Source organism: Phyllobates terribilis, unplaced genomic scaffold (assembly GCF_046119375.1).
Source record: "Phyllobates terribilis strain yellow unplaced genomic scaffold, ASM4611937v1 Scaffold_261__1_contigs__length_2674298, whole genome shotgun sequence".
NCBI classification, from domain to species: Eukaryota; Metazoa; Chordata; class Amphibia; order Anura; family Dendrobatidae; genus Phyllobates; species Phyllobates terribilis.
The window spans coordinates 978,582-1,003,288 of NW_027363021.1; the positions used below are offsets into that span (position 1 = coordinate 978,582).

The 24,707-nt window shown below is 47.7% G+C and overlaps 1 long non-coding RNA gene and 1 pseudogene across 2 annotated transcripts; one reads left to right on the forward strand and one right to left on the reverse strand.

Annotated features, from left to right (window-relative positions):
- Positions 1-24,707, reverse strand: part of LOC141219308 (pentatricopeptide repeat-containing protein 1, mitochondrial-like) — a 704,077-nt pseudogene that overhangs the window by 283,532 nt on the left and 395,838 nt on the right.
- On the forward strand, positions 11,039-13,976 carry LOC141219313 (uncharacterized). Of its 2 annotated transcripts, XR_012287860.1 has the most exons (5): positions 11,039-11,118; positions 11,820-11,921; positions 12,009-12,042; positions 12,586-12,654; positions 13,921-13,976. It is a non-coding gene; the product is annotated as an uncharacterized lncRNA (long non-coding RNA). The 2 variants fall into 2 exon arrangements; XR_012287859.1 differs by lacking the exon at positions 11,039-11,118 and having other exon boundaries at positions 11,811-11,921.

Sequence of the window (24,707 nt, forward strand, 5' to 3'; positions counted from 1 at the left end):
CAATGATGCTGTTCCCTCCCGGTTAATCTACGATAGGGGCATCTTATAAGGACTCCATTGTGGGTGACCAGGACTGTGACCTTGACTTACCTTAAATAGCTCACAGCTCCCCTGCAGTCCTGAGCTCAGCGTGCAGACCTTCAGCGAGCTCCGGTAAGTGATGGGATTAAGCTCAATGTTCTTGTCCATCAATTCTTTCCGCAGCTTCAGTGCGTGCTGCAGACCCGAGTCTTTCCATGGCGACTCCGCGCAGGCGTTGAACAGGGCAGTATATGTGGCATCTGTGGGAACCAGACCTCGCTTTTTCATCTAAATGATGTAACAAGAAATGAGTCTGTACTGTAAAAACTGTATGTAATAATAGCAATAATAATGTAAGTACATAATATACAGGGCATTATCAGATAATGTACAGGTACTTTACTGCATTACGTTATTGGTCCTCCCAATTAACAGAACAAATGGTCCATGGTGCTCACTGGGGCGCTGACGCCCCTTCACAGCAAGATCCATATAAGTGTGTGCGCCTGGTACTGCCGGCCTCGGCCAGATCCCCACAGCTTGTACACTGATGGACAGCGTACACAATGAATGTTATATTGAGGGCATAACAGTCATGTCAGATGGCTACTGCTATGTGTATATTCTATTCTGGCCCCTGTGTGTCCTGCAATTGTCACCAGTTCTCCCCTCTGCAGGCTCTAGCGCTAAGCTTCAGTTATCTCTCAGCTAGTGGGTAGAGAATGCTGCACTGACTGCTCACGTACACATCGCACACAGGCGGGAGGGATTCCCGCTTTCCATTCAGCACATGTTCAGAAGCAGTGGCAGTGATATGGTTGTGTAGAGATAAACTCCTTACTAGAATAAGCTGCAGCACGATCTGCCCGTGTCTCCCTCTGATTGTCCTATCACTGTGCTCCTGCTCCAGCCTAACCTGATTTCATTAATCAATAGTGCAAGTAAAGATAAGACACTTTGTAATATACATTATCAGATAAACCTTCTTCTTTTGTCACTTAAAAGACATTTTTTGGTCTCCTGCACTAATCATTCACTCTCAATATCGGCTAAATCTGTGGGAGAAGGGAAGGGAACCTGTCACGTGAAAAAACGTTATCAACCTGTAGATATGGGGTTACTCTGCAGGTTAATAGCATTCTGAACCTGCCCGGTGCCGGCATTTAGACTCCCTCTGCCAGGAGGAAATGAACTTTATCGTACCTGGTAGCGTTTGGGTATCAGTCATGGGGGCGGCACTGGTTCAGTCACCGCTCTGTGTATAGAGAGTGACGGCTGTCACCGTGCCCCCAGCCCTGATTGACAGCCGGCCCTAATGCTGAGCTGCCATCAGTCACTACAGGGGTCGCAGTTACAGGCGACACTTTCTATACACAGAGCAGTGCCGCCCCAGTGACTGGAAGTCGAACGCTACCGGGAGGAACGCGACAGGTTCATTTCAACAAAAATGTCTGCGATGCCCCTATAAACCTATGGAAGGGGGAGATGGAGGGAGAAAAAGCAGAGCACAGAAAAGGTAAATGCTGAGGCTTATAATGTAGAGAAAAACTGCAGGAGACCCATCATATAATGTACACTCCCCATACATTCATGTACACTCAGGAGTGTATAATGAGTGGCAATTATTCCTTATATAGTACTCCTTATTCTAAAAAGTCATCAGAAAGTGCTGTTAAATCGTAAGGGAATCTGCCACCCGGTTTTAGATGCCCCATCTGAGAGCAGCATGATATAAGGGGTGAGACCCTGATTACAGTGATATCTCACGCTTTTTGCTGCTTACTGCTATTTTGATAAAATCAGTGTTTTATCTGCTGCAGCTCTAGTAGTTCTCTGAATGCTGAGCTTTGTATAACCCCACCCACACCACTGATCGGCAGCTTTCCTCCAGTCAGTGGTGGGGATGGGGTTATACAGAGCACATGAATGCCGAGGACTACCTAGCAGAATTTCATACAATTTGCCCAACAGAAGAAAATTCATATGTAAAAGAATACAACGACTATAATACTGCTCCCTATGTACAAGAATATAACTGCGATAATACTGCTCCCTATGTACAAGAATACAACTACTATAATACTGCCCTCTATGTACAAGAATACAACTACTATAATACTGTTCCTATGTACAAGAATATAACTACTATAATACTGCCCCCTATGTACAAGAATATAACTGCTATAATACTGCTCCGTATGTACAAGAATACAACTACTATAATACTGCCCCTATATACAAGAATATAACTACTATAATACTGCTCCTATGTACAAGAATATAACTGCTATGATATTGCCCCTGTATAAGAATATAACTACTATAATACAGCTCTTATGTACAAGAATACAACTACTATAATACTGCCCCTATATACAAGAATATAACTACTATAATACTGCTACTATGTACAAGAATATAACTGGTATAATACTGCCCCTGTATAAGAATACAACTACTATAATACTGCTACTATGTATAAGAATATAACTGCTATAATACTGCTCCAGTATAAGAATATAACTGCTATAATACTGCTACTATGTATAAGAATAAAACTGCTATGATACTGCCCCTGTATAAGAATATAACTGCTATGATACTGCCCCTGTGTAAGAATATAACTGCTATGATACTGGTATGAGTGGCGGTATTGCCATCATTATTTGAGCTGTTTTTCTACTGCATTAACCCCTCCTCGTCTTAAACCTGTTTTGGGCTTAGATGAGGGCTCAGCTCTGGGCGCTTGTATGCGGTGACTTCTCTGGATGCCACATTTCCGGGCACTTGCTCTACAATGGCCTCCCTTCTGTTCCTGTATGGCCTCCGCTGGGTGCGGCCTCACTCGCTGGGAGGAGGTCAGTTACCGGACTCTGGGCTTGGACCTGGTGCCCTGTAGGTAGCAGGTGTGACTTGGAGGACCCCTGCTATGACTGACTCCTGACAGTGTTCAGGGCCCATCCTGCCGCTATAGTGACTCGCAGACCCGGCCGTACAGGGTTACTGGGCGTTCGCCTCTGAGTGATGGAATCAGCGCGCAGACGATTATTGTCTCAGCCCGGAGCGGTGAGAGCCGGGGCCCTATAATCCGGCACATTCCAGCCGTTCATCCTAATCCGCCTACAGCGGCCGCTAATGTGCGCCCTCCAGGCAGGAGAGGAGGCGAGTCCCCACACCGGCCTCACATGGAGGCTCGCACCATGGGGATCGAAGCTTCAGCATCCCGCCCGGAATAAACTGCACTCGCTTTCTTATATACCTTGCGTTTTTATTCTTCACCATTTACTTCGTCAGGGAATAAAAACATTTAAATAATTGTTACGGAAAACAGCGCCACCCTGACCCATGGGTTGTATTTGGTATTACAGCTCAGGGTCCTGCAATACCGGCTGTGAGCAGATGTGGCGCTGTTTCTGTACCAGAGCAGCCATGTTTTTCCACTCTGAGCAGGGCTGTGTCCAGGAAGTCTCTAACCATAGGGATCTGGTTTGAGCGGGCATTTCCCCTTTAAATGTTATGGTCACCTTTGGGGACTTTCTTTTGTATTTAAATGCATTTATTTTTGAGCCAAATATTTTTTGCAAATTGGTTCCATTAAAATTTTTCACAGTTTGGCTTTTACAGGCCTTTTAAGTGGCTGTGGAATGAGTCAACTGAGGACCTGTCAGTGAGCTCCTCTCACTGACACAAAGTTCTGCTCAGCTTTCATGTAGGCTCAGTAAAATGACAGCTTAAAAAAAAAAGCTGCAAGCTCACTGATAAATTCTCAGTTAACTCATTCCGCAGATGTCAGACGCAAAAAATTTAATAAATCCCATTTTTAATAAAATTAAAATATATGCATTTAAGAAAATGTAAAAAATGCCAGGTAAGTGTGAACGATGTCTTGTACGTGGCTAGGTGGATTGTCTGTACTTACTGTACAGGCAGGGGCGTACATAGGAATCATGGGGCCCCATAGCAGAAGCTCTAATTGGGCCCCCCCCCCCAAAAAAAATGTAAATAATTGTCGGGGTCACCAAAGATCAGATCTCACAACTTTCTATCCTTTACATAGTAATTTTCCTCCTGCTGACGTCCTAGATCTCTCTTTCATTGCCCCATAAAGTGTGATGCCAAAAAAAGGGCCCCCCAAACACAGTATGAAACCCCCATGGTGAATTCCTCCATATGCACAGTATAATGACCCTACTGTACCCCAACTCAACTCCCAGGGTAAAGTATGCTGACCCCAACACAGTATGATCCCCCAACTGTGAGCCGCTAGAGAGGATGGTACATAATAAGGGACGGCTCTATACATAATGAGTACACTATATACTAAGGGACTGTGCTATACATAATAAGGCTACATTCCTGCATCTGTGTGCAGTGTCGGTGTGCTGCCCTGTTTTACTGACGCATTGAGCATGTCCTATTCTAATCCTCAAAATCGGATCAGAACAGGACATTCTCTGCCCTCTTAGATCTCATTCTCAGATCCGTGATTTTCATGGATGTGTGAATGGATCTATAAAACTGTACGAGTCCGTGGACCATCCGATAAAAAGATCTGGCAGCACACGGACATTTCACACAAATGTGAGAATGCAGCCTAAGGGATTTTACAGATAACATCATCACTGCAAGTCACACAGTGCAGATACACAATAATATTTACATCCAGGCACTTACCGCAGACGTCTCATCTGATCAGAGCCGGTTTCTGCTGCTTCTTCTCCATCTGGTCAGACCTTCATGTCGACATCTCCCAGCCACGATGACCAGTACAGCCCTAAAAATAACAAGGTCAGATATTGTCGGCATACATGTGTCTCCCCCGCTCTGCGTCCTCGAATACAGATATGTAACCCCCCCCCATTAATATACTATTAGCCACTTAGTAATCAAAATATAAAGTGATAAGCAGCACTGTGCCCCCCATTAACTATAATCTGCACCGGCCAATAAAATAAATCATTCAGTCTCTGTGACTCTCCCCAATTAACTGTAAGGCTATGTGCACACGGAAAATATACAAGGCTTCACAGTACAAGCAAAGTGAAACCCCCATCATTGCTCTCTACCAGCACCCCATCATTACTCTCTCCCAGCACCCTCGCAATTGCTCTCTCCCACCACCTCCATCATTGCTCTCTCTCAGCACCCCCATCATTACTGTCTCCCAGCACCCCCATCATTGCTCTCTCCCACCACCTCCATCATTGCTCTCTCTCAGCACCCCCATCATTACTGTCTCCCAGCACCCCCGTCATTGCTCTGTCCCAGCACCCTCATCGTTGCGCTCTTCCAGCACCCCCATCAATTCGCTCTCCCAGCACTCCCATCATTGCGCTCTCTCAGCACCCGCATCATTGCTCTGTCCCACCACCCCCATCATTGCTCTCTCCCAGCACTCCCATCATTGCTCTGTCCCAGCACCCCATCATTGCTCTGTCCCAGCACCCCATCATTGCTCTGTCCCAGCACCTCCATCAATGCTCTCTCCCAGCCCCCCCCATCATTGCTCTCTCCCAGCACCCCGCATAATTGCTCTCTCCCAGCCCCGCATAATTGCTCTCTCCCAGGCCCCCACCATTGCTTTGTCCCAGCACCCTCATCATTGCTTGCTCCCAGCAACACGTCATTGCTCTCCCCTTCCCTACCATCCCCATCATTGCTCTCCCCAGCCCTATCAGCCCCATTATTGCTCTTCCCAGCCGCATCATTCCTCTCCCCAGCCCCATTATTGCTCTTCCCAGCCCCATCAGCCCCATTATTGCTCTTCCCAGCCCCATCAGCCCCATTATTGCTCTTCCCAGCCCCATCATTCCTCTCCCTAGCCCCATCAGCCCCATTATTGCTCTCCCCAGCCCCATCATCCCATCATTCCTCTCCCCAGCTCCATCAACTCCATTATTCCTCTCCCTAGCCCCATCAACTCCATTATTGCTCACCCCAGCCCCACCATCCCATCATTGCTCTCCCCAGCCCCACCATCCCCATCATTGCTCCCCAAAGCCCCATCATTCCTCTCTCCAGCCCCATCATTGCTCTCCGTAGCCATCCCCAGCCCCATCAATCCCATCATTCCTCTTCCCATCCCCATTATTGCTCTCCCCAGCCCCATCAACCCCATTATTCCTCTCCCCAGCTCCATTATTGCTCTCCCCAGCCCCATCAACCCCATTATTCCTCTCCCCAGCCCCATCAACCCCATTATTGCTCTCCCCAGCCCCATCAACCCCATTATTCCTCTCCCCAGCCCCATCAACCCCACTATTCCTCTCCCCAGCCCCATCATTCCTCCACCCACCTCCCCTCCCCAGCATTTCAGTAAAAAAAAAAAAACAAAACAAAAAAAGAACAACTTACCTCAGCTCGCTCGCCTGCAGCATCCTCCTGGTTGCCGGCAGCTTTCTTCCTGACCCAGGCGCGCGCTGCATGATGACGTCATCAAGCTGCGCGCGCCTGGGTCAGGGAGGAAGCAGAGGACGAACCCTCCAGCTCCGCGGCTATTCTCCTCCTGACAGCAGCGGAGCTGCAGGGATCGCTCCCTGACCGCCGCGTGCAGGGAGCAGCTGCATGGTGGAGACCCGGCGCTGCTGCACCGGCGGCGGTATGTCCACCCCTGGACTGCTATGGGGTCCCCCGGCTCACGGGCCCCATAGCAGTCGCGTGGTCTGCCGCCATTGGCGGTACGCCACTGCGTACAGGAGCTGGGAGCACTGGCTGTAGCCTCCTCCATCTCCTCGCACTTGTCTGCCGCCCTCTGGCGGTCGCTGTAGGTCATGGCGCACACGGCGGCTCCGGACTCCACCAGGAACTTACACACCTGGACTTTGTTGCAGGAGGCGGCGCAGTGCAGCGGGGTCCTGACAGCGACACCAAGCGGAGAAAACGACAGAAACCGCCACAGAAAACCCCCTGAAAAACTAGACCGTCTGTCCTCAATCACCCAGACCCTCGGGGGCTCAACTTTTCTATTTCTTGGGCCAAGATTTTTTTTTCTTTTTCTCCCATTGATGCAATCTGGCCGGGGGCTGAGTCACGTGCTGGCCGGGGGGGCGGGGTAGTGCTTAATAAGTGCTCTCAGGCCTCTAACAAGGGATGGGGGGTTTTCTGCCGACCCCTTTAATGCGAGCCGATATTCGGGGCAGCAGCCGGCGCTGTCTGCTGCGTTTACCTTCACTCCGAACTGGACGAGGAACTGGACGATCTCGGTGTGGGGGGCGCACACGGCGGTGTGGGGGGCTGTGAGACCCTCGTCGTTGGGCTGGCTGGGGTCTTCCACCTGCAGATGGGGGGGATGGAGAAGATACAACATTAGTGCTGGCAGAAATCCAGAGCGCGGGAGTCATCAGCACAATAAGCGAAGGAGCGGGACGGGCCGGGGATGAAGAGCGCGGTAATGAGGGGGACAAGGGCCGCATTCAGCAGAGGAAAGGAATGAGGGGGGCTTCTAATTCTACCAATCAGAGGCGGATAATATCTGGCTGCAGGACAGGAAGGACATCACCGCCCATCAGCTCTCATCACATTGCCCTCTGTTCACACCTGAGCTGTGTCCACAGTTTATAACTGAAGCAATAACTGTCATAAAGCCTCTGTAAATGGGACAGAAAATCTGCACCAAAATCTGTGCAAAACTTAACTGCAGATTTGGCCACAGATTTCACTCTTTGCAAACCATTAAGTGAAATTAGCAGTGACAATCCACACTGAGAACTTGTGTGGGCGCTATATGATGTGTGTTGTAGGTACTGTATAGCGGTAATGTGTGGGCGCTATATGATGTGTGTTGTAGGTACTGTATAGCGGTAATGTGTGGGCGCTATATGATGTGTGTTGTAGGTGCTGTATAGAGGTAATGTGTGGGCGCTATATGATGTGTGTTGTAGGTACTGTATAGCGGTAATGTGTGGGCGCTATATGATGTGTGTTGTAGGTGCTGTATAGCGGTAATGTGTGGGCACTATATGATGTGTGTTGTAGGTACTGTATAGCGGTAATGTGTGGGCGCTATATGATGTGTGTTGTAGGTACTGTATAGCGGTAATGTGTGGGCACTATATGATGTGTGTTGTAGGTGCTGTATAGCGGTAATGTGTGGGCACTATATGATGTGTGTTGTAGGTGCTGTATAGCGGTAATGTGTGGGCACTATATGATGTGTGTTGTAGGTACTGTATAGCGGTAATGTGTGGGCGCTATATGATGTGTGTTGTAGGTGCTGTATAGCGGTAATGTGTGGGCACTATATGATGTATGTTGTATGTACTGTATAACGGTAATGTGTGGGCGCTATATGATGTATGTTGTAGGTACTGTATAGCGGTAATGTGTGGGCGCTATATGATGTGTGTTGTAGGCGCTGTATAGCGGTAATGTGTGGGCGCTATATGATGTGTGTTGTAGGTGCTGTATAGCGGTAATGTGTGGGCACTATATGATGTATGTTGTAGGTACTGTATAGCGGTAATGTGTGGGCACTATATGATGTGTGTTGTAGGTACTGTATAGCGGTAATGTGTGGGCACTATATGATGTATGTTGTAGGTACTGTATAGCGGTAATGTGTGGGCGCTATATGATGTGTGTTGTAGGTACTGTATAGCGGTAATGTGTGGGCACTATATGATGCGTGTTGTCGGCACTGTATAGCGGTAATGTGTGGGCGCTATATGATGTGTGTTGTAGGTACTGTATAGCGGTAATGTGTGGTCGCTATATGATGTATGTTGTAGGTACTGTATAGCGGTAATGCTTGGGCACTGTGTGATGCATGTTGTAGGTACTGTATAGCAGTAATGTGTGGGCGCTATATGATGTGTGTTGTAGGTACTGTATAGCAGTAATGTGTGGGCGCTATATGAGGTATGTTGTAGGTACTGTATAGCGGTAATGTGTGGGCGCTATATGATGCGTGTTGTAGGCACTGTATAGTGGAAATGTGTGGACGCTATATGATGTGTGTTGTAGGCACTGTATAGCGGTAATGCGTGGGCTCTGTGTGATGCATGCTGTAGGCACTGTATAGCGGTAATGCGTGGGCACTGTGATGCGTGCTGTGGGCACTGTGTGATGCGTGCTGTAGGCACTGTATAGCGGTAATGCGTGGGCACTGATGCGTGCTGTAGGCACTGTATAGCGGTAATGCGTGGGCACTGATGCGTGCTGTCGGCACTGTATAGCGGTAATGTGTGGGCACTGTGTGATGCGTGTTGTAGGCACTGTATAGCGGTAATGTGTGGACGCTATATGATGTGTGTTGTAGGCACTGTATAGCGGTAATGTGTGGGCACTGTGTGATGCGTGCTGTAGGCACTGTATAGCGGTAATGTGTGGGCACTGTGTGATGCGTGCTGTAGGCACTGTATAGCGGTAATGCGTGGGCTCTGTGTGATGCGTGCTGTAGGCACTGTATAGCGGTAATGTGTGGGCACTATAGCGGTAATGCGTGGGCACTGTGATGCATGCTGTAGGCACTGTATAGCGGTAATGCGTGGGCACTGTGATGCGTGCTGTGGGCACTGTGTGATGCGTGCTGTAGGCACTGTATAGCGGTAATGCGTGGGCACTGTGATGCGTGCTGTGGGCACTGTATAGCGGTAATGCGTGGGCACTGTGATGCGTGTTGTAGGCACTGTATAGCGGTAATGCGTGGGCACTGTGATGCGTGCTGTAGGCACTGTATAGCGGTAATGCGTGGGCACTGTGATGCGTGTTGTAGGCACTGTATAGCGGTAATGCGTGGGCACTGTGATGCGTGCTGTAGGTACTGTATAGCGGTAATGCGTGGGCACTGTGATGCGTGCTGTAGGCACTGTATAGCGGTAATGCGTGGGCACTGTGTGATGCGTGCTGTAGGCACTGTATAGCGGTAATGCGTGGGCACTATATGATGCGTGTTGTAGGTACTGTATAGCGGTAATGTGTGGGATCTATATGATGCGTGTTGTAGGTACTGTATAGCGGTAATGTGTGGGCGCTTTATGATGTGTGTTGTAGGTACTGTATAGCGGTAATGTGTGGGCGCTATATGATGCGTGTTGTAGGTACTGTATAGCGGTAATGTGGGTTCTATATGATGCGTGTTGTAGGTACTGTATAGCGATAATGTGTGGGCGCTATATGATGCGTGTTGTAGGTACTGTATAGCGGTAATGTGTCGGCACTATATTATATATGTTGTACTGTATAGCGGTAATGTGTGGGCACTATATGACGGCATTTTGTATACTTATACAAATAAATATTGGCATCCTGCTTTGCTTTTTGCTCACGGCCCCGTCGCCTTCTCTCCTCTGCCGGCGCCCCGTCGCCTTCTCTCCTCTGCCGGCGCCCCGTCGCCTTCTCTCCTCTGCCGGCGCCCCGTCGCCTTCTCTCCTCTGCCGGCGCCCCGTCGCCTCCTCTCCTCTGCCGGCGCCCCGTCGCCTCCTCTCCTCTGCCGGCGCCCCGTCGCCTCCTCTCCTCTGCCGGCGCCCCGTCGCCTCCTCTCCTCTGCCGGCACCCCGTCGCCTCCTCTCCTCTGCCGGCGCCCCGTCGCCTCCTCTCCTCTGCCGGCGCCCCGTCGCCTCCTCTCCTCTGCCGGCGCCCCGTCGCCTCCTCTCCTCTGCCGGCGCCCCGTCGCCTCCTCTCCTCTGCCGGCGCCCCGTCGCCTTCTCTCCTCTGCCGGCGCCGTGCCCCTTCCTCACTAATGTTATTTGCTTTCCTTAGATTTGCTTTCTGACAACATTGTGCTTTCGCTGACCCACGCTGCAGCCGCAGAGGTCGTCTTGCAGATCATCTCGGAGTGTTACCCCCAGGTAATAATAAATACTATTAATTACAGCCCCATCTGTGATCTGAGCAGATCCACACTAGGCTATGCCACTGGAGATTCTTGGGGACCCTGCTGGGACCCCCACAATCTTTTTTGTCACTCTTGGGCTAATGATACATGGGGTAAGAACCAGCGCCCCCCTGTCCATAGGGTGTTTGTGAAATTCTCTATATATATTTTTGTAGCTTCAGTCTTTGGACCTGAGTTGTCGTCGTCTCTCCAAGCTGACTGGTTTTGCTCATCTCTTCTACCTGACCCGGCACCTGCAGAGTCTGAACCTCTCCTATAACGAGGTACGTCGCCTCCTTGCGCAGGGATCGGGTCTGCTGCCGTCGTGACGTCTTTTCCGATTACCCCGTATATGCCATCGATCGTGGGGTACCGGTGGGTAACAGTGGCAGTCAGTGGCCTCCTGAAGACCCCCGTCCTGCCATCTCTGTACATCTGTGTTCCCAGTATAGTACAAGAAATCAAACAGTCGCAGAGTCCAGGGCAAAAATAAGTAAAAATTTATTTAAAAATGAATAAATAAACTAAAACCCATAATTTTCATTTGTCTCGCTTTTCCCAATTAAAAACTAAACAAATAAAAAAAAATAAATAAACAGAAAAATTGGTAAATCGAATCCGTAAAACTCCATCCTATGAAAATATAAAGAACCCAAATTGTAAACCTTTTAAAAAAATTAAAATCAAAATAATTGATTTTTCGATCGCTGCACTTCTCAAAAATGGAATAAAAAGCAATCGATCAAAATGGTATGAATAAAAATACAAAAAGACCCTCACCCAGCCCCAGCAACAGAAAAAGTTACAAGTCCCAAAAATGGAGGAATAGAAAGCCCATACTCATCCTGGGAAAAAAAAACCCCAGGCCATATAGACGGAACAATAAAATGGTTTGTGGCTCTTGGAAGAAGGCGAGAAACAAACAAATCTCTGTGTTTTCTGGTGGTAGCTGGTGACGGGAACATGTTCTTTTTTCGCTTTGCAGAGTTGAAGAGCTGGATCTGATCCACAACCTGGAGCTGAGAGAGCTGTGGCTGGAGGGAAACCCTCTGCACGGGGCGGTGGAAAGCTTCTCCGCCTGCTACAGGTGCCCGCACCTCTCTGCTATCACATTATTATACAAATGCAAATCACCGATTCAATGCTTTTATTTTTCTTTTTTTGTGTTGCACAGATTGGTAACTTATTTTCCCACCATTGAAAAACTAGTAAGTATACACCTAGGAAGACTGTAAAGCATCAACTGTATCTTAAAAAAAGGGGTATTCCCATCTCCAAGATCCTATCCCACTATGTAGTAGGTGTAATAATAATATTAGCAAATACCTCCAATTAAAATTGTAGTATTGTTCTTCTGATTAGCTATGTCGCTTACCCCATGTGCACTGCATTGTAGTAGTTTAGGTATCCATGATTATGACCACTAACAACTGTCGCTATGAGTGGTCGTGACCATAGATACCCAAGCTACTACAATGCCCTGCACATAGGGTAAGTGACATAGTGAATCAGAAGAACTATACTGTTTTCTAATTGGAGGTATTTTCGAATATTACTATTATTAGATCTACTACATATTGCGGTAGGATCTTGGAAATAGGCTGTATCTTTGCCTTTAAAAGGATAGTTCAATCTGTTGCATGGTGCGCTACCCCATGTACCCCAGCTTTATACCTTTCCCCCTGTGAGCCTTCCATCATGCCAGTCACCTTTCCTGTCCTGTATTATATCCGCTGTCTCCATTCTTGCAGGACGGACAGTTTTTTAAAGAGAATCTATTTTTTGAGCCAGAAGAACCCCAACCTCTCCCACAGGCAAAGGTAAGTTGTATTCTTCTTTCACTTAAAGGGGTTGTCCAGAGCCGTTCACTTCCACATCGGATACTAGCGGTGCTGATGACGTTGCGATCCGCAGACCTACCGAGACGCTAGCATGATGGGCAGGTATCGTGCACCCGTCCAGTTCGTTAGAATAGGACATGTGCCCAATATCTGAACACACGGGTCATAACGTCAGCAGCACCGCTCACTTCCAGGGCGTTGGTAAGCAATGCTGAAGTTCTTTTAATAAGCCCTTTAAAAGGTGTTCTCCCAATGGGATATTCTATGGATATACCTTAAAGGGGTTTTCCAGTTTTGGAAACTCCCTTTTCTTTTGGTTGCAGTTTGTTAAAAAAAAAGCGCTTTACTCGCCAGCCCCAGGTCCAGCACTGAGTCTCCGCCGCTGCTCCAGATGTCTGTTATTGCCTGCAGCTCTGACGTCACGTCAGTAGTGCTTGGCCCTGAGCGTATTGTGCCGCTACTGGCTGTGATGGCAGCACTACTGATAATGACACACTAAAAGGCGCAGCGGAGACTCAGTACCGGACCCAGTGAGGATGAGTACAGCACAGTTTCTTCAACAAAAAAAAATTGCAGAGGGGGAACAGGAGTTTTCCAAAGCTAGAAATCTCTTTAAATATCTGAGATGGACCAACCCTTTTATTGTCCCTTATATTATAGGTTAGATCTAAAGTAGTAAGGTGGTGGGGTGCCATCTTTAGTTGCCTCAATATGTAGGTTTGTGTATATAAATAAAGATATTTTTCTCTACGGCACAGGGCAAAAGTTTTAGTTGGAATAAATGCTGTAGAGTAAAGAATGCTTTCAGAAAGAGAAGTGCTAACGCCTTCACCCTCCAAACCTGTTTTCACCTTCATGACCCGGCCAAATTTTACACTTCTGCCCAGTGTCCCTCTGAGGTAATTACTCTGGAACGCTTCCACGGATCCCCCTGATTCTGAGACTGTTTTTTCCTGACATATTGTACTTCATGATAGTGATAAAAGTTGTTCAATAGGACTTGCATTTATTTGTGAAAAAAACGGAAATTTGGTGAAAATTTAGCAATTTTCCAAGTTTTAATTCTTATGACCTTAAATCAGAGAGATGTCACACAAAATAGTTAATAACATTTCCCACATGTCTACTTTACATCTGCATCATTTTGGAAACATAATTTTATTTTTGTTAGGAAGTTATAAGGATTAAAAGTTGACCAGCAATTTCTCATTTTTCCAACAAAATTTACAAAACCATTTTTTTTAGGGAACACATCACATTTGAAGTGACTTTGGGGGGCCTATATGACAGAAAATGCCCAAAAGTGACATAGTTCTAAAAACTGCACCCCTCAAGGTGCTTAAAACCACATTCAAGAAGTTTATTAACCCTTCAGGTGCTTCACAGGAATTAATGGAACGTGGAAGGAAAAAATGAACATTTTACTTTTTTTTTTCACAAAAATTTTACTTTATCCCCAATTTGTTTTATTTTCACAAGGGTTACAGGAGAAAATGGACCCTAAATTGTGTTGCGCAATTTCTCCTCAGTACACCGCTACCCCATTTGTGGAAGAAAACCACTGTTTGGGCGCACGGCAGGGCTCGGAAGGGAAGGAGCACAGTTTGACTTTTCAAACACAAAAATGGCTGGAATCGAGAGCTGCCGCCATGTCGCTTTTGGAGATCCCCGATGTGCGTAAACAGTGGAAACCTTCCACAAGTGACGCCGTTTTGGAAACTAGATCCCCCAAGGAATGTTAGCTGTGCGGGGTGCACCTTGTGCTCCCAGGTGCTTCACAGAAGCTTATAATGTAGAGCCGTGAAAATAAAAAGTTACATTTTTCCCACAAAAATGTTCATTTAGCCCCAAATTTTGCATTTTCACAATGGTAACAGGAGAAAATGCACTGTAAAATGTATTGTGCAATTTCTCCTGAGTACACCAATACCCCATATGTGGATGAAAACTACTGTTTGGGCGCACGGCAAGGCTCGGTAGAAAAGGAGTGCCATTTGACTTTTTAAATGCAAAATTAGCTGGATCATTAGCCGACGCCATGTTGGGTTTGGAGAGCCCCTGATGTGCCTAAACAGTGGAAACCCCCTCAGAAGTGACACCATTTTAGAAATTATACCCCTTTGGGAATTTATCTGCAAGTGTAGTGAGTTTTCCAGATACAAGCAGCAGTGGATGTTGCTGAGTGAAAATTGCAAATCTGCATTGTAGTGACCAGTACGTTGTAGTCCTCAGTACGCTGTAGCCCCCAATACATTGTAGTGACCAGTACATTGTGTCCAGCCCATGCTTCTGGAGACACACACCTGTAATTTAGGCCGGCTGTCATCACTACAGAAAGGCCAAACATGTGGACGCTAAATGTGGTTTAGGCTCAGATGACTGCCTTCTGGACATCTGTCAAGTCAGCAGTCTTCCCTATGATTCTGGAGCCTACTGAAACAGACTAAGGTGCCTTTTTAAATGCTTCGGAAGCCTTTGCAGGTGTTTTTTGTTAATTATTCTAATTTACTGAGATAATGATTTTTGTGTTTTCATTGGATGTAACCCATAATCATCAACATTAACAGGAATAAACGCTTGAAATAGATCACTCTGTAATGACTCTATATAATATGAGTTTCACTTTTTGTATTGAAGAATTGAAATAAATTAACTTTTTGATGATATTCTAATTGTGTGAGAAGCACCTGTAAATGCGAGTATTATAACACTATTGCAATACTGCACCCCTGTATATTCCCCCTGGAGTTCACCAAATTCTGTACTATACATAGTAGACGAAACATAATAAATTCAGATACACGGCTGCTAGATATTAATTGAATTCTTTATTGGCTTCATACAAGATATCAAATGTAGAATTTCCCACCAGTCGTGTGGGGCAATAGTCATGTGGCCCTGATGATGATGGGCTCACGGAGAGTCGTCCGTCAGAACTCAGGAGAGGAAAAACCCCCGGTGGAGGAAACCTCTAGGGAACCATGTCTGAGGGCCTGCCCTTCCCTTGGGCGGTGCTGGATGATGGCAGCTTGTGTTGTAGATCGGGGTTGATGCAGCAGAAAATTCACTTATTCAGTGATTACATCTGACTGCAGAAAGTAATGAGAACAGAGACCGAGCCCGGAATCTGCCTCGTCCTGAAGTGCGGCTCCTCTGCTCCTGACATGGCGGCCGCCACATCATTGACTTCTTATAGCCGTCACCTCCAGCTGTACCCCGTCTTCTTAGTGGGACCCCAGCTCGCTTATAGTGATCTGTAGAAAGAGGGAACAGAACTGATCATGGAGCAGCCGAATATTTAATATCCGAGACGTTCACACGATTTACTCCCGGTCACTGCTGCTCAGTACACTCCTCTTACCTGGATTATATTTGGTCCATGGTGATGACAGAAACACCGACACTTGTTATAGCTGCGGGGGCCATCCTTGTTCTGGTTCACACCTCTGTGTACAAAATAACAGAAAACCCCTTATAATCCTGCTATAATTAATCTCTTAATACATCTTTATAGGGGCTGGAGCTAAGCTTTAATGATAAACGGCTCCAATAATGGCAGCGCCCCCCCCCCCATCATATTTATACATTCACTATATTGAGGGTATTATGGAAAGTCCATGGTTACTTACTGGTGCAGGCTGGTCTGTGGTCCAGGGTCGTGTCCGGTTGAAGGTCAGGGCGATCTTGTGGACCGTCATTGACTCTACATGCCGTTTATAGGCATGGAGTCACTTCCTGACCTTTTTGGGAAATGCGCTGATCCTGCCGGTCTGCAGGCAGGATATCAGATGAGTCCTCATCAACCGATGCCGGAACTCTGCTCTGGGTTCACCGCCATCTGCTATAAGCTCGTAGGCAAACGCTATGGCGAATAAGCCACAGTCATAGCTGTTCCTCTGCTGATCCACATCGATAAATGTCAGATGTTTCAGGGGCTCTTCGACCACTTCACTGTACAGGTTGATAATCTGCTCACAGATGGACGGAGTCAGATTTCCGGAGTTGATGCTGTCGGCCACAAAGATTTGGCCATTTTTGTAGCAGGTGGTCAGCCAGTGCACCCTCTCCTCATCATAGTGGATTTGTACAGCATTCTTCAGTACACTGTACCCTGGCACTAGAAGAGCGCAGGGGGGCTGCAGGCCATCAAAACCCTCAAACTGACTCTGCAGCAGGTCCTGGGCCATCATGACGATCTCATCATCCAGGAAGCCTTCCTCCCCTTTGCTCAGCAGGATGGTTAACTGCTCTGGAGACAGGATGTCCTCCTGTTTCCCGATATCGTGCATCTCCACTTGTGGGGTCTCCATCTCCGGGGTTACCTCTCTCAGTAGATCAGAAAGGTTTTCTGTAGCAGCTCTCTTGGCCGGTGGCAGCATCTTGGGCTGACTGTCCTCGGAGGTTGGTGCTTTTCTTTTTAGATTGTCCCGGGGTCTTGTTTGTAGCAGCCCCTCGTGTGCACCTTGTGCACATTCTGGATCGGCAAGATCCTCTCCACTTTCTGCAATGCTGGCAGTGGATTCAGTATCACCTACTATGTAGGTTGGGCTCTTCTCACCGCTGTCTTGGCTGATGACTTGGTCTTTACGTCTGGTTATAGCAACTGACCTGAAGCGCCTGACTGCTGTAATGGTGGCAGATTTCGTGGCCAGGAAGGAATCCTGCAGCAGTGTTCTCCAATTGCGATGGGATTTCCTGAATCGGGTCAGAAGGCTAAAGCCAATTGACTTGCAGGAAGAGAGAGCCTTGACCAGCAGCCGCTGGCCATAACGGGGACGTCCATGAATCCTCATGATGGCGTCGCTTTCTTTCTCCTTCTTTCTCCTTTTATTCCTTTAGCTTTGTGTATCCAATAAAGAGTCACACAAAAGACAGCCCCGGCTCTGCGCTCAGGCATTCTATACACTTTACTCCCATTGTGATGTCATAGAGCCGATGATGACACCAGAGTTCCATGTAGATCGTGACATCACCGCCATGTAGATGATGACCTCACAGCTCCAGGCCCAGCTGCTAAGGGCTCCCCAGTAAGATTGATGGTGACTCTACAGCTACATGCAGTTATTTTCTAACCCTTGTTCACACATTTTCAGCCGCATTCTCCATATATTGGAATGAGGAGGTGCGTCTGTGTGTAGCCAAATCTCCACCGACGTATATAGAGATTGCAATAGGGGGGTATTGGTGGTTTATGGCACTTGCTGTAAAGAGTAAGTGCACAATATGACCCATGTTACATGTAGTTTTACCAGAAAGGTTTGCAATTGAACTTGTTAAAGGCGTCATGTTTTTACAGTATGTTCACACGTTGCGTTTTTGCTGCTGTTTTTTTCTGCAGCCAAAACTTGATGTCTTGATAGTAAAAAAGCTGCAGACAAAAAACAGTTTTTTATTGCGTCTTTTTGCTGCGTTCTTCAGGATCCCAAAGTTCAGCTTTGCTTCCACCATACAAGCATGAGCAATGCAAGGTGTTAGGCCACCAACAACAGACGGATGTGACACCAGAAAACATTTTGGGGAAAAGGGGCAATTTGATACAATTATTTAGTGGAACAAGATTTTTATGTCTGAAAAACTAGTGACTATTCATGAAAAAATACACAATTGGAAGTGTAAAAACAGCTAGGGGAATTGGTCAGTCATAGTTTACCCAAGACTTGGCGGTGCATTGAGATATCAGGTATTGTTTCCTTTTACACATATCACTAATTTAATTAAAATGTACTAATCCTATCTGCCATCTCGGGTGATTGAAACCAAGACATTTAGGTTTAAATGCGGGAAAATCACAGAAATAAATGGGTTTCACGTCCAGCCATACCTGTGTTTTTTTTGTTTTTTGTTTTTTTTTTCACTAAAAGCGCTGCAAGAACTGTTGGCAACGTTTTCTGCTGCATTTCTGCTGCTTTTTTGCACTTACTTGTAACTTTCTATGAGTGAAAGAATTAACATGCATCAGTTTTCCAATTCAGTCAGGAAGAGTAAAACAAAAAATAAGCGTGAACCTGAGATTTCTGAAATCTCCTAGCTTTTGCCGACATTGTAAAAAGCAGCTTTTAATTTGCATAAAAACACAATGTGTGAACATAGCCTTAGGCTGCACTCACATGCTGCTTTCTCTAATCCCCTCCAGGACAGCACCAACAGGAGGTTGCCTCCCCATCCTAATTAGGGACAGGAACCAAGAGGTTAAATAGCCCTTCCCTTCCCTCTAACCTCAGTGTTTTTCTTGTCCCTAAGGGATGAAGAGGTTTCCTTCTGGTGCGGCTGTGGCCGGCAATCTACTTCCCCAAAAATCAGTACCTTTCAGCCGGGTAGCCGTGGATCGATCGCCCTGTGCCTTCCTTCCATGTCCGCTGCTCTTTCCTCCCGGCGGGACAGCACCTTCCTCCAGAGCTCATTCAATGCTGGATGGTGAGAAGATATTGGCTGGGGGCCTCCTGTAGCTCCCCAGCCAGTTGCGATGTCTCCCCCTCTCCCTGAGCGCAACACTCTCCTCCGGTGTATAGCTGGCCGCATGGAGAGCTCATAGGAAGTGACGCGCGCCGGTCCATTCAATGGCCGCGTCGTCACTTCTGGTTGCGTTCCAGGGTGGAATGCACTGCCATTTTGGAAATTTGAAATTTCAATTAAAAAAGTGCAATAATCAGGATTGGTGGACCTGATATCAGGAGAGGGGGGGGCCTCATCCTATTGGATGAGGACAGCGCTGGATCTCAGTTCCTGTATAAAAGGACCCTGATGGAAGACACCATAAGGAAGGACTGAGGTTCTAAAGATGGATGTGTCTGCCCCTAAAGCTGCATCTGCAGAGCCCAGCACAAACTCTGGCCCAGTGAGTATGTCTGGTATGGGTAAGTCCGTCTCGGTGCAGGATCCATTCTTATGTTTTCCCCACCGCCAGGAGGAGCTGAACGATCACGAGTGCACCCTGCTGCTCCTTTCTGAATCTATGGATCGGCGATCTTTGTCCGTGCCGTGGACTTGGTATGTAGTGTCGGAGTGCATGTGTGACCAGTATGCTCCTCCTGGCGGTGGTCTTGCAGCCATTGAAGGGCAAAGGGCATGTGCGACTGGCCCCTCTGTTAACTCCTCCTGGCGGAGGCAGGGTGCATGTGTGGCTGACTGCTCTGTTAACTCCTCCTGACTTAGGCTGGGGGCATATGTGACCGGCCCCTCTGTTAACTCCTCCTGGCGGAGGCAGGGTGCATGTATGACCGGCCGCTCTGTTAACTCCTCCTGACTTAGGCAGGGGGCATATGTGACCGGCCCCTCTGTTAACTCCTCCTGGCAGAGGCAGGGTGCATGTATGACCGGCCGCTCTGTTAACTCCTCCTGGTGGTGGTCTTCTGGCTACAGGAATACTGAGGGCGCCAGTGGTGGTATCCGCTGCATACGTTATGATTGATCTCGTCTCTTCCAATCATCATCTAATTCACCAGATTTTTAATATACCGTATATACTCGAGTATAAGCCGAGTTTTTCAGCACATTTTTTGTTCTGATAAAGCCCCTCTCTGCTTATACTCTGGTATATACTCGAGTATATAGAAATTCTGGTGGTGTGTAGTGGTGGGGCAGGTTGTGACGGTGGAGGAGCGGGGCACACGCTGTAGCCGCTGCTGCAGCTACCACGTGTGCCCGCTGCTAAAGAGAAATTAATATTCCCTCTTCTCCACTCCCATGGAGAAGGATGAATATTCATTCTCTTTAGTAGCGGGCACAGAGAAGCGTTGAGCCGCAGTTCCTGCTGACAGTGCCCGCTACTAAAGAGAGTGCATATTCACTCTTCTCCACGCCCATAGTCCCGGCGTGGAGAGGAGTGAATGTGCCAGCAGCTCAGCGTCTGAGAGCGCATGGCAGTGACGTCATGCGCTGCTCAGATGCTGACATGAGCTGCTGCAGCAGAAAAGGAAGCAGAGCAGAGGTGAGGAAGGAAGGTGAGTATAAGGGTATGTGCACATGGGCGTTATTGGCAGCGCTTTGAACGCTGTGTACTTTATTGGGGATTGGGGATGAGGGGGCATGCATACCAGAATTGGGGGATGAGGGGTGCCATACATACCAGAATTGGGGGATGAGGGGTGCCATACATACCAGAATTGGGGGATGAGGGGTGCCATACATACCAGAATTGGGGGATGAGGGGTGCCATACATACCAGAATTGGGGGATGAGGGGTGCCATACATACCAGAATTGGGGGATGAGGGGTGCCATACATACCAGAATTGGGGGATGAGGGGTGCCATACATACCAGAATTGGGGGATGAGGGGTGCCATACATACCAGAATTGGGGGATGAGGGGTGCCATACATACCAGAATTGGGGGATGAGGGGTGCCATACATACCAGAATTGGGGGATGAGGGGTGCCATACATACCAGAATTTGGGGATGAGGGGTGCCATAAATACCAGGATTGGGGATGAGGGGTGCCATGCGTACCAGGATTGGGGATAAGGGGGCCTCCTCAGGACCAAGGGGTGAGACGCTGCTTCTCGAGAGGCCCTGACCTCCTCAAGACGAGGGGGTGAGACGCTGCTTCTCGAGAGGCCCTGACGTCCTCAAGACGAGGGGGTGAGATGCTGCTTCTCGAGAGGCCCCAACCTCCTTAAGACGAGGGGGTAAGACACTGCTTCTCGAGCCCCAACCTCCTTAAGACGAGGGGGTAAGACACTGCTTCTCGAGCCCCAACCTCCTTAAAACGAGGGGGTAAGATGCTGCTTCTCGAGAGACCCCCGACCACTTCAGGAAGAGGGGGTGAGACGCAGTGAAGACCTGCTACAGTATTTATTGTACAAGAATGAAGTATGAAAATTGTACAAAGTACCTTCGTCCTCGTCCTCGCTGGACTCGCTGACGTGCACGCTCACAGCCGTGTTTGGGGAGTCTGTCCATTCAAAGTAAACCCCAAAACCAATGTCAAAGTTATCTGTGGCAAACTCCCAGAAAAGATAGGAGCCTTCCTCGTATGTGGGGACCCGGACTGTGACCATCTCTCCTCTTCCGACGGTGATGACTGAGTCCGCGTCCTGCCGGATCTTCTCTTTGAAGTCTTTAATTTGGGGTCTTGTCCACGTGGATGGGGCAGCAATGACCGGCGTGGACTCTGTAGAGAGAAGGAAGTGGAAAAATAATGAGCAAACATAAACCATTAGCCAATGTCCAGGTATCGTCTGATTGTCCACCCAACAGACCCCAACCCCACTGAGGTCAATAGGACGCACCTTTAGGCCCGTTCTCCAGCAGGTCTTCCAGCGGGGTCGGCCTCCAGTTCTTTCTCAGCATTGTCTATGTGTGGGTGGGTTTGTCCATTGACCGAGGGGGCTTCTCCGGAGCCGGTGATGCTTCCCATGTTCATCTTGGATGGAGAACTGACAGGGGAGCTGGTTCCAGCCGAAAGTGCCTCCTGCTGTTTCTGTAAGGCCGAGAGGGTAAGGAGAGGGTAACACCACGTCATTTATGAGCATTCTTCATTTCTTGTATGCTGCGAAGCAAAACTGCAGTGTAAAGCATGAGGGGAAGAACAAAGAAGCTTAACTTCTAATGAGGCAGCGTTTCAGACAACCACAGGCTCCAATAGACGCTGCACACAAATCCCACTGTCTTCCACTTATAAACGCTGCATCTAATCAACCAGCTACTCAGCGCACCGCCATCATCAAGAGCAAAACTCAGCCGCGCAATTTTTTTCTTACTAAAAACAATTAGTTAATTAGTTCAGGTTCCAGGGAGCGTAAAGTGCAGGGTTTATTTTCTACATCAAAACCCGCAATAGCAATCTACTCTGATTATCGTATTTTTACAGCTGTTTTTACCCCATTTATTGTTGAAGATCTGAAGGTTTTATTAATTCTGTACAAGAAGCGAGGGCATTTTTTCATGCATTTTTTCGACTCCACAGGAAAAAATAAACAAACCAAAAAAACACAAATTTCAGCAACGTCTTTAGATGCACAGCGGCCAGGAGTTTTCCGGGAAGCACAAGAAGTTTGCTCTAACTTTTAAACCAGTGTTTCCAAAACTCCAGTCCTCACGGCCCCCACAGGTCATGTTTCAGGATCTCCTTCGTATTACACAGGTGAGAGAATTCCTGATGCCTTGATAGTATTACACAGGTGATGGAAATACTAAGGAAATCCTGAAAACATGACCTATGGGGGCCGTGAGGACTGGAGTTTGGGAAACACCGTTTTAAACACAGGGGATTTTCTGCAAAAAAAACCAAACCCTGCAGCATTTATGCTACGTGGGAACATGGTCCGACAGGTAAATGCAGCTCAGAGCAGCGAGGCTCGGGGGTCTGTGCGCTGCGTCTACCTGTTGCTGAGCGAGCTGCACTTGGTACAGCTGCTGCATGTACTGCTGGTAGTGCTGTTCCTGCAGCTGCCGGATCAGGAGCTGCTGTTGCTCGAAGTTCCCCGGGTACTGCTGCGCTGCGTACTGCTGAAACTGCACCGCTGTCTGCGAGTTCAGGGCGGCCATGATCTGCTGCCTGCAAAAAAAAAATAGAATTAAGATTTGAAACACAAATGCACGGTCCTGCCCTAATGACTGCTGCACCCACCATTGCCTGTGGCCGGCAGAGCTTTAGTAATTTTCCATTAAAATGAATGTGACAGGGCTCCGTGGACCCCATTGTTGGTGACCCCAGCGCATGTACCCTCCAACCGGTCACCAGCATTGCATACAACAGACTGCTCCTTGCACTATGGCTCATACTACGAGGGTCCTGAATGAGTGACCCACCCAAAAATATCCTTTAAGAAAGATGAGTGACTTCCGATGGGAGTACTTACTTCTGCTGTTCCATTCTACACCGTTCATCCTCCGCTCGCATCCTCTCTTCCTCCTCTCTCCGCAGCCTCTGCTCCTCTTCTTTCCTCCGCTTCTCCTCCTCTCGCAGCAGCCGCTGCCGCTCCTCCTCTTCCGGCCGTCTCCGCTCCTCCTCTTCTCTCCTGTAAAGTCAGCAGATGACGCTTTACACTGAACTATGTCGGACATGATTTTTGTAGCAGCGTCAACCGTTCTCACTTCCTGGGACTTAAAGCAGAAGTCCGGTCCATGATCCCTCCGGTCTTACATACCGACTGCTCCGTAAATCCATAATCACAGACTCCAGCTACAGTGGTGGCCAAAAGTATTGGCACCCCTGCAATTCTGTCAGATAATACTCCGTTTCTTCCTGAAAATGATTGCAATCACAAATTCTTTGGTATTATTATCTTCATTTAATTTGTCTTCAATGAAAAAACACAAAAAGAATTGTCCTAAAGCCAAATTGGATACAATTCCACACCCAACCTAAAAAAGGGGGTGGACAAAAGTATTGGCACTGTTTGAAAAATCATGTGATGCTTCTCTAATACGTGTAATTAACAGCACCTGTAACTTACCTGTGGCACCTAACAGGTGTTGGCAATAACTAAATCACACTTGCAGCCAGTTAACATGGATTAAAGTTGACTCAACCTCTGTCCTGTGTCCTTGTGTGTACCACATTGAGCATGGAGAAAAGAAAGAAGACCAAAGAACTGTCTGAGGACTTGAGAAACCAAGTTGTGAGGAAGCATGAGCAATCTCAAGGCTACAAGTCCATCTCCAAAGACCTGAATGTTCCTGTGTCTTCCGTGCGCAGTGTCATCAAGAAGTTTAAAGCCCATGGCACTCTGACAGAATTGCAGGGGTGCCAATACTTTTGGCCACCACTGTATACTGCAATTTGTACTGGAGTAGAAGGTAACCTGAAAGATGCCTCATGTCCTATCAGTCTCATACTGCTGTTTTGTCCCCCATGCTTTACACTGCAGGTTGGATTCTATGTATTGAACTTAGTCAAAGTTTAAGAACTCCTGCGGCTTTAAGTTAGTGATATGATAGGGATTTGATACCACTTAAGGCAGTTGGAAATTTTACAAAATTGACCCATAAAAAAAAAATATTTCTCGCCTGATGACTCCTTCACTTCTCCCGTGCTCACACTCTGGCGGCCATCACTTTTTTTCCTGCAGCGATGATGTTGTATATAA